Source organism: Tachyglossus aculeatus, chromosome 9, assembly GCF_015852505.1.
Source record: "Tachyglossus aculeatus isolate mTacAcu1 chromosome 9, mTacAcu1.pri, whole genome shotgun sequence".
NCBI lineage: Eukaryota > Metazoa > Chordata > Mammalia > Monotremata > Tachyglossidae > Tachyglossus > Tachyglossus aculeatus.
The window spans coordinates 47,751,440-47,765,474 of NC_052074.1; the positions used below are offsets into that span (position 1 = coordinate 47,751,440).

At 39.2% G+C, this 14,035-nt stretch overlaps 1 protein-coding gene across 1 annotated transcript in view; it reads right to left on the reverse strand.

Annotated features, from left to right (window-relative positions):
- The window catches only part of BAZ2B (bromodomain adjacent to zinc finger domain 2B), a 232,511-nt gene extending 222,996 nt beyond the window's left edge, over positions 1 to 9,515 (reverse strand). The window contains exon 1 of the mRNA XM_038751844.1: positions 8,916 to 9,515. The gene's annotated coding sequence lies outside the window, so the exon portion shown is untranslated. The remainder of the gene's footprint in view (positions 1 to 8,915) is intronic.
- Positions 9,516 to 14,035: the final 4,520 nt, after the last annotated feature.

Sequence of the window (14,035 nt, forward strand, 5' to 3'; positions counted from 1 at the left end):
TTCTAATTAGTGTTTTTGCTTTTTAATTACCAAAGCACTTTACATTTTTTATTTTACTTTAGCTCTCACAACAGCCCTGTGAGGTAGGGTCAGGTATTATTACCCCTACTTTTCAAAAATGGGAAACTCAGGCAGGGGGAGGTTGAATGACTTGCCCAAGGCCACACAGTGGACAAGCGGCAGTGCTGGGAGTACTACTACTACTTCTAAGCCCTCTAAGCCTAGAGAGCCTATCCATCCTGCATCGGACATTTGTTTGCTTTGTAAATACAATGTACCAAGGGCTGATGTTTCATTCTGCATCTGGCAATTGAGCAACGAAAACTAATGAACGTCTTTACCTTAGATTACCTCTACAAAATGTGAAAGATTGCTTCCGTCCTCGCTGGGCAGTGAGGAAAGGCGGCTCTGGCTTTGGGGTAGGAAGTGGAGAGTGGAAGCACTGCCTCCATAAAGTCTGGAGAGGGTTCTTTAAATAGAGTCTGAACTCTTTTGGAGTTGTAGGGTGTGAGGGCAGAGGAAGAGCAACCTCTTGGGTGGCAGGAGTCTAAAATTTGCTACACTTGATCCATGAAGTAGATGAACCACTCGAGAACTTAATGATGATGATGACATAACATGAGCAGAGAGCTCTTACCTCATCTGTTATTTGATTTTTTTCCAACTATCCAGCTGCTTTGAACAAAGAAAAGCAACAAGACAATTCAATAATTCCATCCCACCAACTCTTAGTTATCTGTGGGGAAATCATGTGAATAATTGAAAACTTTCTGTCATTAGTTTCAACTTCACTCTACAGCATTTTCAGACAGTAGTGAGCAATAGTAAAATTCACTAGTAGAAATTCCTTCACCATCTGCTGTCCAGTAATAGGGGTGATAACACAGGGGGATGACCAAAAGGCCACCTGCTAAAGGAAAAAAAGAAAAACACACTGCAGTGGATCATCATCAATCGTATTTATTGAGCGCTTACTGTGTGCAGAGCACTGTACTAAGCGCTTGGGAAGTACAAGTTGGCAACATACATTCACAAACTAGATAACCAGTGTTGGCTGAATATGGGAAGTCAAAAACTATTGTAACTAAAACCTGAAATTTAACACACAATATTTTAATACCTCTGAATTCATTAGATTAAAATAGCAGTGATCAGCTAAATTACAAAGAATCACATATTTTGTGTCAGTCTAACATCATCCACTGGTAACACCAAAAAAGAGTACAACAAACTCTGAGCCTCATATTCGGCCTTGAAGTGTTGAGAACTACTACATCACCTAGAGAAGTTGTAAACACACAAAACCACACAAGCGTCTCCTCTGTGAAGCTGAAGTATCATAACCCATTATCACACTTTTCTATATATTTTTCTAAATGACACGAGAGATCATTCCGTGACGGTTTCATTATTTACGGAAGTGATTTTGAACTCTCTCATAGTCCAGCACAAAGAGGGAAGATGTTTTTACTTTTTCTATTAGTACCTGTGGCACGTGCTAAGTATCATCATCCTCACCATCAGTGGTGTTTGTTGAGTGCTTACTATGTGCCAAGCACTGTACTAAGCCCTAGATAATCAAGGTAATCATCAGCCCAAGATAATCAGGTTTGTTCTACACAAGGATTGTAGTTTAACTAAGGGGAGAAGAGATACTGGATCCCCATTTTGCAGATGAGGAAACTGAGGCACAGAGAAATGAAGTGACTTGCCCAAGGTCACGCAACAGACAAGTGGCAGAGCTGGGATTAGAACCCAGGTCCCCAGACTCCCAGGCCAGTGTGCTTTCCACTAGAACACACTGCTTCTCAATTTCTTTATCTGGTTTCATGTAAGGAAATCTAGCAATTTAGATGAATGAGCTTTGCACTCTCCATTCGCCTGGCTTGGCTCAGGCAGTATGAGGAGTCTGTCTTTCCTCAATGCCCAGAATAAGTGGAATGCTTATCGGACTCAGAAACTCCCGGAGAGTCATATGCAGTTTTTCAACTACAGGCTGATTATATTCATTACCCTGATACATTTTCCTCTGCATCGTTTGCCAACAACGTAAGACTTGGGCCACGCTTAGCACATACAGAGTAACTATTTTGCCAGCTAATTAAATGCAATTTTGAATTTTCTGCTATTTTGAAAGTCTTTAAAGTTAAAAAGGAACTGCATCTTCAAAGCCATCAGTAACACGCCTAATGATAAATCTAACAGAGTACTCCAAACTAGAGGTAATCAAAGTTCCACAAACAATGCATAATGGATTTTTAGGCTATACTGCCGAAACAAGATTGCGCAGTTCAGATATTTGTCGTTGTTGATCCTCACAATTGGTTTCTTCAAAGCCCATATCATTTTACTCAGCATTTAGTTAAAAATTAAATATTTAAAATTGAAGCTGTTCTATGTTGCAAGCACAGCTAAAATGAAGGGCCTCTGTGGCAGCAGTGACCAGATTTTAAATGCAGGTAGATCAATAAAAAAAAAAAAAAGCTCGAGCACAGCTCCATGTGTGAGTGGAATGGTTTATAATAGCTTGCAAATGACTATGTGCTTGCTGTAACCAGCTGTTCTTAAATTATGAATATGCAACCAATTCATGTTAAAGCCAAATCCCAGCACTATTTCTACAGAGAAATCCCAGTAGTTTTTGCTTGTTCTACATGTTAGCTCTGTTAAGGATACAAATAGCAGTAAGCTTCCGAACAAATAGGACCAAACTATTGGCATTTCATGCACTTGGTCCATTATCACAGCAGGGGATGTCAATCACTGGAACATTCCTATAACAGCTCAGGCAATGTGACAATGATCTCCCAGGAAAAAAAAAAAAATCTAAATCTGCAGCACACTCAAAGTCCCTCTGTCAACCTAATGCTTTCTCCCTTCAGCCAATCAGATGGTTAGCCCTGACCTACTAGAGGACTTGCATCAAGCTTCAAACATTTAAAAACATCAATCATAAAAACAAAGACAGGACATTGAATTATACAGTATTAACCTCCAGGGTTTGCATACAAAGACCTGAGATTTATTTATGTCCCAGCGCGTTAAGAGCTTCAGTACACCGTTCTTTACACCAAACTGGCTGCCAATTTGATGAACCTCTCTGCCCTCAGCGGGAGTGCAGCGTCTTTGATTAATGAGTGCATGCTTGTGGAAAAGTGTACGAACAGAAAACAGGGTAAAAACACACAATTATGTCTCTAGACATCCGATGGACCAATGCAATAATTATCTTCGTGCCTGATTCCTCCTTCCCAGAAAGGAGTAGGAGCTCTCCTATACTTGAAGGATGGATTACATTTGATACTAATACCTTAAAATTGTATTCTATAAATCAGAAGTCATTTTCAGGAAATGAATTCAAAATTTTTAAAATGCCTGCTGAAGGTACTAAACCTGATTTAAAAGATAAAACCGGCATTTAAAAGGTGACAACTTTTCCGATTGAAAAAGTCATATACATTACTTTAAATGTAAGCATATGAAAAATATCCTTCTAGTCCAGAGCAATGATCCATCCAGTCCTGTGTTCCAATTTCAACTGACCAAAGGTCATTTAAAAAAAAAATTAACTGGAGGAACAAAGCCACTTTCTTATATTTTACGTTTCTATTTAACAACCTACTAAATAAAACTGTATAAACAGTAGTCCCCTTTGGTTGCTTTTTGCAAAATTTCATTGAGAACACTTTACGCTAGGTAATATTTGCTAGTATTTTTGAAGCAGACTTTTTGTTAATCGCCTCAAACTCAGTGTTCAATCTGTCAATATTTTCATCTGATATTCTTTACTTTGACACACCAAATCAAGTAGTAGTGACTATCTAGATGGCCCCTAAAGGCTTGAATCAAAGAATCACAAAAATACAGGTCATTGTAGAGTCCATGTCTTTCTTTCTCTAGGAGAAGGATCCAGGTAAAATAGGCCTTTAATTCTAACTTTACCCTCAATTTCAAGATTCATAGGTTCTTTAGAAAATCTGCATAAAAGTTCAAAACACAAAACTTCCTCTCATATCCGAACTTACTTATGCCCAACGGCACTTGTAACCCACCTAAAAGGAAAGTTCCTTTTCTTTTAACAGCCTGTGTTGGATGTTAAACATTTAGAAAAATGAAAGCTCCTATGAGAATTGAACTACAAACTCATTTAGTATTGTTCTGTTTACAATTATAGAGTATGAACTAAAAAGCCAAAAGCCTATTTGCTGAAAAAGCAAAGCCTACATTTCCTCAATTTTGAACAGTTTTGCCATTTTTGAGGCTTTTACAAAACTTGGAGTTAGCTACAGACACATAATGAGGCTAGGAAATATTCCTTAATTTACGGGTTGACCAAGTAAGGTGATGGTTTGATTTTTGACTGGCTTATCTGAAAAGCCATTGTATAAAATATTTTAAGAAGGTGAGCTTCCATTTTTGAGCGCATCCGCTCTTCTCCTACTTCTAAACGTCTTACAGAGCACATCCAAACACTTCAAGGACGGTCGACGGATGACTGCGGACAGGCGGTATTGCCATATTTAACACTTTTGGCCATTGCCAGTTTGAAAAAGGGTCACTGAAAAAATATTTTTTAATCGGGGTAAATTCTGGTCTTTACTATCTTGCCTCTCTCGGCACAAATAACTAGAAAGTGATTTTGACTTCCCCGCTCTTCAGATTTTAAAGCAAAAGTCAGCAAGTATGTATAGTGTATCTTCATGGTTGTACTTTGTCAAATTAAGATTTTATCTTGAGTACACTAAAGGCAACATGCAAAAATGTCTGTCTTCTCATTCATGTTCTTACTTCTACTTACTTGCCTCTGTCTAGAATTTAATTTCCATTAAAAAAAGTGTCAGAGACCTAGTAAGCCGATGCAGCCAATCAACCTAGGCTGCAGTAGTCAGGCGTGATAAGATTCAAGGCCTCAGAGTCTAAATGTTAAGATTTATAATACCAAAGTCCTATCTCAAAGAAAAACAAGTAGCTAACCCTTTAAACGAAATTCTCTGACAAGACGACAAATGAATAATCCTTCAAGGAAGCCAACCAACTAAGAATCATCAAACCTTGATGATGAAATTTCATTTCTGGGACAGGGTAACTCTATCGCCTTGGATGTACTAAATGGCATTTCTAGTTTTGGCAGGCCTAGGTCAACGACTCAGAATCTAACACGTCTCGGATCCTTCATTAAGAGAATATCGTAAACCTAAAAGCAATCAAGTCCTAACACATCCTTTCACTAATTCACCGGGATCAGACAGAAAGCATGAACTTTCTTGCAACTGTGATATTCCACATCTTGTGTAGGAACACAAAAGTAGCAACAAAGACATTAACAATTGCAGTTCAAGCTGGGAGTGACTGTTCTGTTTCAATTCAATGACACCACTAATGGCTTCTTAGCAGCTCCATGAAATCAAGCAGCTGTCAAGTCGATGCATCAGAAGGAACAGTTACGCACTCCCATAAGAAAAAGCAACACATCAGGATGTTTGGCAAAACATCTGCTCCTTTGCACTGCAGCTCTATAATAAACATGCAAACAAAGAAATGGGGAGAAAGGGCAATAGAAATAAAATTTCAAGACTTCCATTACCGTCTTATTTGCATTTTAAATAAATGTCTTGTGAAACTAAGCACCGATTTATCATGTATGATATACTTTACCTTTCCCTTCATTGTGTGAAATTGCTAAAGAGACTGAAATATTCGACCAGGGGATCTTTTCTAATGCAAGACTACATGGCTCAGTGTCTTTGCCCCTCCAATCTTACCCCGAGCAAAATCCTTCCTTTTTTATTATGATTTTACTGTACTCACCTAATAGCAATGAGCTGAAAGATATATAGCACAACCTTAGAATGTAAAAATTCAAACTCTCAAAATAGGCTTCCATGTGCAATTATAATTTAGGATGAGCTACCATGGCTTCAACGGCAAATCTGGCTGAAGATTTCTAATAAATAGGCCACTGAGATTTAACATGTTCCAAAACTGGGTTTCGATTAGTTCGAAAGAAAACATCGTGAGCATGGCAAAGTCAAACCATGTGAGCCCTAAAAAAACCCAGAGCCTACTGCTTTGAATTTCAAAATAACTCAATTTTTTTCCAAAGACATCTTCAAAACTGAAATACATCTTTACTTTTGCTAACTTCTAAATTCATACAGCACGGAAAATGTGTTTTCAAACATAACTTTTTCTGTTTGATGCTTCAATGCCACAGTTTCGTAAACACGCTAAACGATTTTGACTTCTTTAGCCAAAAGCTGCTCGTTTGTTACATGAGAACACCTAAACACCCAAAGCTTCCCCCGTGAATACTTGAAAACTTTACCTCCTTTTTACGTTTGAAACAGACAGTTGCCTTTCTGTGGCCTGGCTTATTGATTATACAGCTCGGTGACAATAATATGCACAAGTGTTTACAATAGGTGTGAGACATCAGATATACCTAACTACCATTTTCTTAAACTGCTTATCCTCTGTTGCTCACCATTTATAATCTGCCAAATCTTCTGGTCCTTTGTTGCATGTATAATTTAGAACCATCTGTTCTATGTGCTTTTAACTATTTAAACATTTTCATCTACCTAAGATTCACGAAACTGGCAGGCATTCAATTCAGCCAAGCTTTGTAAAGTACGTTTTAATAAAGCTAATTCCAAGATAAATAGCCGAACTGTGTTGACCCAAAAGTAGACTGCCTTCATAAGCGTTACAAAATACAAACATTATAAGGTTAGGGGTGTGTTAAGAGAAATCTTGCTAATGTACTTAGAATTGTTCCTATTAGTTTCTACGTTAATTATTGCCAATGTTTCCCCCAACCCTGAAGACAAAGGGAATGCAAATTAAATACAGACAGTTTCATGTCCTTGTTAGTGGGGATGTAAATACGCTGCCTGAAAAATCCTAGCAAAGCAGAATGGCTACGGGAGACAGAGTTCCATTTTTTCAATTCCATTTACAGTAGTTATTATTTATGAAGTACTCAGTGTTTCATTAAGTTTTGTCATGTGACCGGCAGAACTTTTATGAGATGAAAAAGTACCTATTGTTGAGAAGTAAATTAAAAGAACAGTACCTTTTATTGTTTCCCTTTTCACAATGGCTGACATAAGAGCTTATAGCCAGGGGTGATAGGAAATCTTCTTTTTAAATCGATTTTACATTTAGAATACTAATATTTTGCCAACCTCACATTCGGCCCCTGGAACTAAATTAAACAGCAGGCAGTATCTACAGGTACTTGCTAAAGAGAACGACACCATCCTCCAGAATCACATAGGGATTAATTTAAAATAAAAGTTATCTACCATGAATGTATGTTTACGAATATCCTGAAAGATCCGATGCGTTAAAATAGAGAGGAAAATACACTGGGGTCACTCCGTGTATTTGAATTTCACAAATCAGTTTTGAAATTAATTCCCCAAACTAATCCTGATTCGCAAATGACAAGTGACAAGTGAGTAATTTCATTACGTGAGGATATACATTTTAATTATCCCACAAACACAGATAAAAATTTAATCTGTTTTCTGCATACTCTTCTCCACCTGTTACCGAGACTTAAAAAAGTAATTTACGGGTTGTTTTGTTTGGGTGTTCAAATTCGACACCGGCATTTTCACGGGATACCCTGGCAGAACTATGACTTTAAAGAAGAATAATGCGGTGGAAGTTCAACGAGAAGAAAAAAAAATGTTTTCGAAGAAAAACACGACTCTTGGAAAAAAATCTCCCCTTAAACTTTACATGACGTCACGGTCTCCCTGTAGCATTTCCTAAACTTTGAGCCTCATCCAGTCGCTTTGGGCCTTTCCAAATCCTCTCCCCCCCCAACTCTCCACCTCCCCCAAAATAAAAAGAAGAGAGACTTGGGAATAAAAATTGCCCAAGATGGCGAAAGGCTTGTTGTTTAGAGGGCAGAAAAATGGAGGATATTGTAATATACACAAAGGGATAAATTTCAACAACTCGGCCAAGGGCTGCAGCTGCTTCTCTCCTTTATAAGGAAGCGACATACAAAAGATACAGAGGGAGGGAGAAAAGGAACCAGGAAAAAAAAGAAAAAAACACCCCAAGCGGCTCTGCCACTTCAGACACCTCCTTTCTAAACCCCCAAATCTGGGGTTGGGGCAAGTCCGGCTATCCCAGGTTGAAAAATGGAAAAGGGAGGAGGGAAGAGGGGAAGAGTTGGGAGCCGGTTGTTGTTGCCGGTGAGGAGGGGATTAAGGGAGAAGCCCCGTTCAGACATTGCTGCTGGGGCAGCAGAGCCCCCAAGCCTTCCCACCTGCCCCCCTTTTCCTGCCCCTTTTCTCAATCAATCAATCAATCGTATTTATTGAGCGCTTACTGTGTGCAGAGCGCTGTACTAAGCGCTTGGGAAGTCCAAGTTGGCAGCATAGAGAGCCAGTCCCTACCCAACAGTGGGCTCGCAATCTAGGCTCTCCAGGGAGGGAGGAAAGGCGAAGGCAGAAAAGGCCCGGCCCGGGGGGCCTGGAGGGAGGAGCAGCCAGTCATGGGGGGTCCCCACTAACCGTGGCCCCCCCCGAAATGCGAATGGGGGGGGGGCGGCAGTTTTCCAAGAAGGGAAACTGTGCAGGGAGTGGATCCGGGCCCGCAGAAAGGGCGAGCCCGAGGCCCGGGCCGCAGGACCGGCCCCCCGCCAGTAAACTTTGCTTTCCCCCGGGCCCTCCTTCCTGAAATTGCCCCCCAAATCCGAGCGGGACCCCCGACACCCCCTCCCCAACTAACCGGCACAACAAAGAGAGACCACCGACCGGCCAACCTACCGTGCAATCAACTCCGGACTCTCCCCTATTCGCCCTACAATAGTTGCTTTTTTTCGGGGGGCGCCCCCCCCCCCTCTGGGATTTCCCTCTTCCCCCTCCCAATCCCCTTCACACCCGGGAACTCACCTTTAGTTGGGAAGTGGGAGACTCTCTGCGGACTCTCCCCACCCCCGCCTCCCTCCCGGATGAAGATTGGGATTGTTTTTTCCTGGGTTTTGAAAACGTCCCCTCCCTTCTTCTTATTGTTTTCCTTGGAAAAGTAAAAAAGAGGGAGAGAGAGAGAGGAGGGATGGAATGGAGATGATGATGATTTTTCTTTTTGGCTTGTTTCTGTCTCCCTCTCCGGCTCTCTCTCTCCGGTTAGTTCCTTCCCAGCGGCAGATTGAAGCAGGAGGAGATGATTCTTCTCAAGGTTTGTTGAGCAGCTTCACTTCTAGGCACCAAAAGTGACGTCAACCAACAAGGCTTCTCTCCCTCTCTCCCTCTAACAATGAAAGTTGCTGTTAACAAGGGGGGGGAAAAAGCGAGAGAGACAGAGGATTGTTTATATCATTTCAGCTCCAATAATAAATGACCTATCAGCTCCTAAGAAAGGGAGGGAGATGCAGTCTTTCTTCCAGAGTGCACTGTATCTTTGGGCATGTACTGTCCCTTGCCCCAGGAAAAGTTGGGTTTTTTTTCCCTCCTCCTTTAAATAAAAGTTTGTAGGGTTTGGGTGTGTTGTTTGTTCTCTAAAAGGAGGGGAGAGGGCAAGAATAAAACCGCATTGGGTGATTTTAGGAACAAAAAGGGGTGGAACCCCTAACTGTGGCATCACTTGCCCGAATTATTTTTTCAAGTAGGTTAAAGAGCGAATGCAACCAAACTAAATATAGTCGGGATACAAGCGTCACGTAAGTAACCTCCCCCCATCCCCCCAAAAGCCGAGAGTCTAGATGGTCACAAGACAAATCGCTTTTTCAACTCTTCTATCAATCAATCAATCGTATTTATTGAGCGCTTACTGTGTGCAGAGCACTGTACTAAGCGCTTGGGAAGTACAAGTTGGCAACATAGAGAGACGGTCCCTACCCAACAGTGGGCTCACAGTCTAAATCAAGGACAAGACATCCTAGCTGCGATTAACCAGAACTCAGTGGGCAAGATTAAAAACGCAGAAAAGCAGGCAGACCAAGTAAAATACAAAAGGAAACAGGTAGGTCAGCTGTGATACTGTTTTAACGTGGATGCACGAAAATAAACAAATCATCGCCTCCCAGACTGCGCTGTCTTTTTTTTCCTGCTTCCCAGAATGGCTGTAAAACGCTAGCCTTTTCTTCCCATAAAGGTGGTTGCCTTCCTGCAACAGCAAATTCAGGTTATTTCGTTAGGAAAAACGGAAAAGCGACACCTCCCTCCTCCAACCCTTTAAACCTATACACGTGGTGTCCGCCTTCCCCTTTCCCCTCTCTCTCCTCCCCTTTCTCCTTTACTGTCCTGCTTCTGTCCCCACCCACCTCTCAAATCTTCCTTCCATCCCTTACCCTATAGGAGTCAAGTTAGGCCAGGGTTGAAGTACACCGAAAAAGGAACAGCCTACTATAAAACTAAACACATACAGCTATGAATAAATAGATGCCAAGGTTGTACTTTCATCAAGGGATCTACAAAAAAAATCTTCAGCAAGGTGTAGGTGGTGGGGGGTTTTTTTTTCCCTCCCCAAACTGGGCTCGTTCATTTCCCTTAGTTCAAAAATGAGCAATTTAAAAAATTGGAGAAGATGGAGATCCGGAGGCCACCGAGGCTTATCCAACTGCCCAGCCAATTTTACACAGACCTCTGTATATGTGGCTGGATGTATATTTAAAAGATGCCATTGTTTTGTATGTTTCCTCTTCAGCCACTGGCTGTGATTTTAATTGTGCTGGAGGATCTTCATTAGTATTAACACATGGGGAGATTTCACAAAGCTGCTTCATTAGAAAAAAAAACCTTGGCAGACTAGGTCTTTTTGCATGCAATGAGAATGTCAGCCTTACCTCGGTCATTTGTAACATAATAAGTGCAAGTACAATGATTGCAATGCAGGAACACTGGGGGAAGGGCAGAAATGCCGCCTGTCTATTAGGGATATCTGAAAAGAAAGCTTCTCATTACACAGTAAAATGTATGCTAAAAATTAGTGAAGATGATGTCTCGGGAGACTGATGCTAAATAAATTAATGTGCTGATATGTTTTTAATTATTATTTTGTACTAGTTTATTCCATTCCCAGGATTCACATTGAGCAGCAAAGCTGTGCTAGCACTTATTGATTTTTTCACTGCCACATTCCCGGAATACAGATTTTAATCATTTCACTACACCACACTCGGTAATTTCATTAAAAACTGGAACCTTCCATCCCCAGAAAAGCATTTAATTTCAATGACACACAATTTCTCTCTTAGCAGCAAACTGTCTTAACAGTAAAAGCTGGCCTAAGGTTCAAATGCATAATTTAATCCTGAGTTCTCCATGCCTCTGCATTCCTTTGAAGCTGTAATTTGACTAACTACCTAATAACTGTAATAAGGACAATGATTTCCTTATAATATGTTATTAACCCATATTTAATTAACTCAGAGGCCAAGCTTTGTACATGTTTGATTGGGTCAGTACTGCTATAACCTCAGAATTTACTAATAATGTTCTGGGGGGGAAATTTAAGGTAAAAATATAAGTATGCATAGAAGCAATTAGACATTCCATCCAGAATATGCATCGAGACAGCTTACATTTGCCATCACAATTGTATGTTGATCAATCAACAGAATTTTAAAATGCCTGGAAGGAAACAATAGATTTGGGTTGTTCACTTTAAAATACATTGGTGTTTCTGTACTTAAGTCACTAATACTAATGTTGTAAAGGAGCCCCGATAGTTTAAACAAATAGTTTAGAACTACTGCAGAAAACATTTAGTTTTGAGACTCTTCATTTGTTTTACAGGAGAGACCCCTTAAAGGTTTAACAACAAAAACCTAGTAGTTTTTGGTAGTACACTTCAATAGAAATGTTAAACAATAGCATTTTGAATGAACTGCAAAGTGGGTTTTTACTGATTTTATCTTCAATTAATCTATTTAAACATTGTTGATTTTAGGAAATGGTGCATAGGATTCTCCAATAAAATGGCCTTCAAGAAAATTTTAACTTTCAATCCCTGACTGTAAGAACAGTTAAGAAACCAAACAATTTCAAAGAAAATGTACAAAGTTTCTGCATTTATTTTAAAAAATTGTTTTAATTAGCTTACTCAACAGAAATCATATATAGGATCCTATTGATACATTTAAAGTGATTAACTATTACATCAAAAAGGTTCTTAGCTTCAAAATTTGTCTCGCGTCCCCCAGGCAGCATTAAAGCTGAAGTTCCCAATAAAAAAAATGCAAATTGAAATTGCTGCTCATACACAATAAAAATAGGACTCTCAGTTGTTTATATGATGAATTAATTTGAAAATGCAAAAAGCCTTGACATTCTCTTTGAGTTTGCAATATTACTTTTCTCCAAAAGGGCAACACAAAGATCAAAATACTGATTGCAATGCAACACTGTTTTGGGGTCTTTTGCCATTTGTAATATGTTTATTATCATCATCATCATCATCAAGAATCTTTACATAGCTTGAACAATGTATTGCTCAAAAGGGTCCCAAACTGCTTGTGAAGGAGAACTGAGAGAAACAAGAAGAGATCAAATAACTTAAAAAAAAATGACATTCAAGATTATATTTGGCAGGTTCTTACTAATTAAAGAGTGACTACAGAACTTACATATTTTTATTCTATAACATCAGTCAAAATGGATTTTACATATAAGTTCGATAAAGAGTCCAAACCAAGAGAAGACTTTTTTTAAGATTGATATTATTGCCCATGGATTTCATAAAGGATGGAAACATGAAGTCAAGAAGTGTACACCTTTAATAAATGGATCTTGATTTAATACAAATCTAAATCCATCGTATTTACTTAGCGCTTACTGTGTGCCGAGCACTGTACTAAGCGCTTGGGAAGTACAAGTTGGCAACATAGAGAGACGGCCCCTACCCAACAGTGGGCTCACAGTCTAGAAGGGGGAGACAGAGAACAAAACAAAACATATTAACAAAATAAAATAAATAGAATAAATATGTACAAATAAAATAAATAAATAAATCTAGCAGTTCGCAAAATACAATATGTACCTGCAAACTATATTTAAAAAAAAAATACGGCAAAATCTGTTGCTGAGCAAGAATTTCTCTTATTTGTGTCAGGCTGCAGCTACCCAAGTGAGAATTATCTTAATTTTTTTTTCATAGTGAAATTAAAGTATATTTTAACATGGCTCCCCGGATTCTGTTGGCCCATTTGATCCTTTTTAAAGCATAACAATAAAACCCAGAAAGAATGAAGTACAATGTAAACATAATCAAAGAAACCTAAGTTAAGCAAGAGGAAAGCTTCAATGATCTAATAGGTGTATTTCCCATCTAAAATAACTCATTTTGATATTTTTGTCTATGGCTTGTCCTCTCTGTCTTCCTGTTATATCACCCCTAGGAATCAATCTGTTCCTGATCCTTTTTAAAATAACTTTTACAATCAGGACTCTACACTGCAGTACTTACACAGTTAGCTTGTTCACTCTAATGGCTGTTGTTCAAGATCAGATCCTCAAAAGGGAAATGGAGTTGCTATGTACAGGGCCAAAGTCTAGAAATGCTGCCTTCGAAAAGAAAACAAAATAGTGCCCGAAGTAACAGAGCTAGGTAGCAACCGCCCTGTCTTTTTTGTGCTACGATATTTGTGCTGAGGTTAGCTCGGTACTGACAGCACAACTGAAGCTTTGTTAGCAATCAATATTCAGACAACACTTCTTAAAGTATTAGTGTTCTTCAGGGAAAATAAACATTACTCAGAATAATGAAAAAACTATGTGGAATTAATAGGGTCTGGACATATATGTGCAATTTGCTTCGTAATTTTGCCGTAAATTTACGATGAAAAACAGCCACCCTCCTGTATACAGGTGTGCAAAAATGCTTATGATGGCGGAATACGAATCCAGTGGTCAGGCCTAGAGGGCCAGGCCTAGTATATATATATATACCTAGTACCTATACCCTAGTGTGTATATATATATATATATATATATATATATATATATATATATATATATATATATATATATACTATACTATATCTAGTATATATATATACTATATATATACCTAG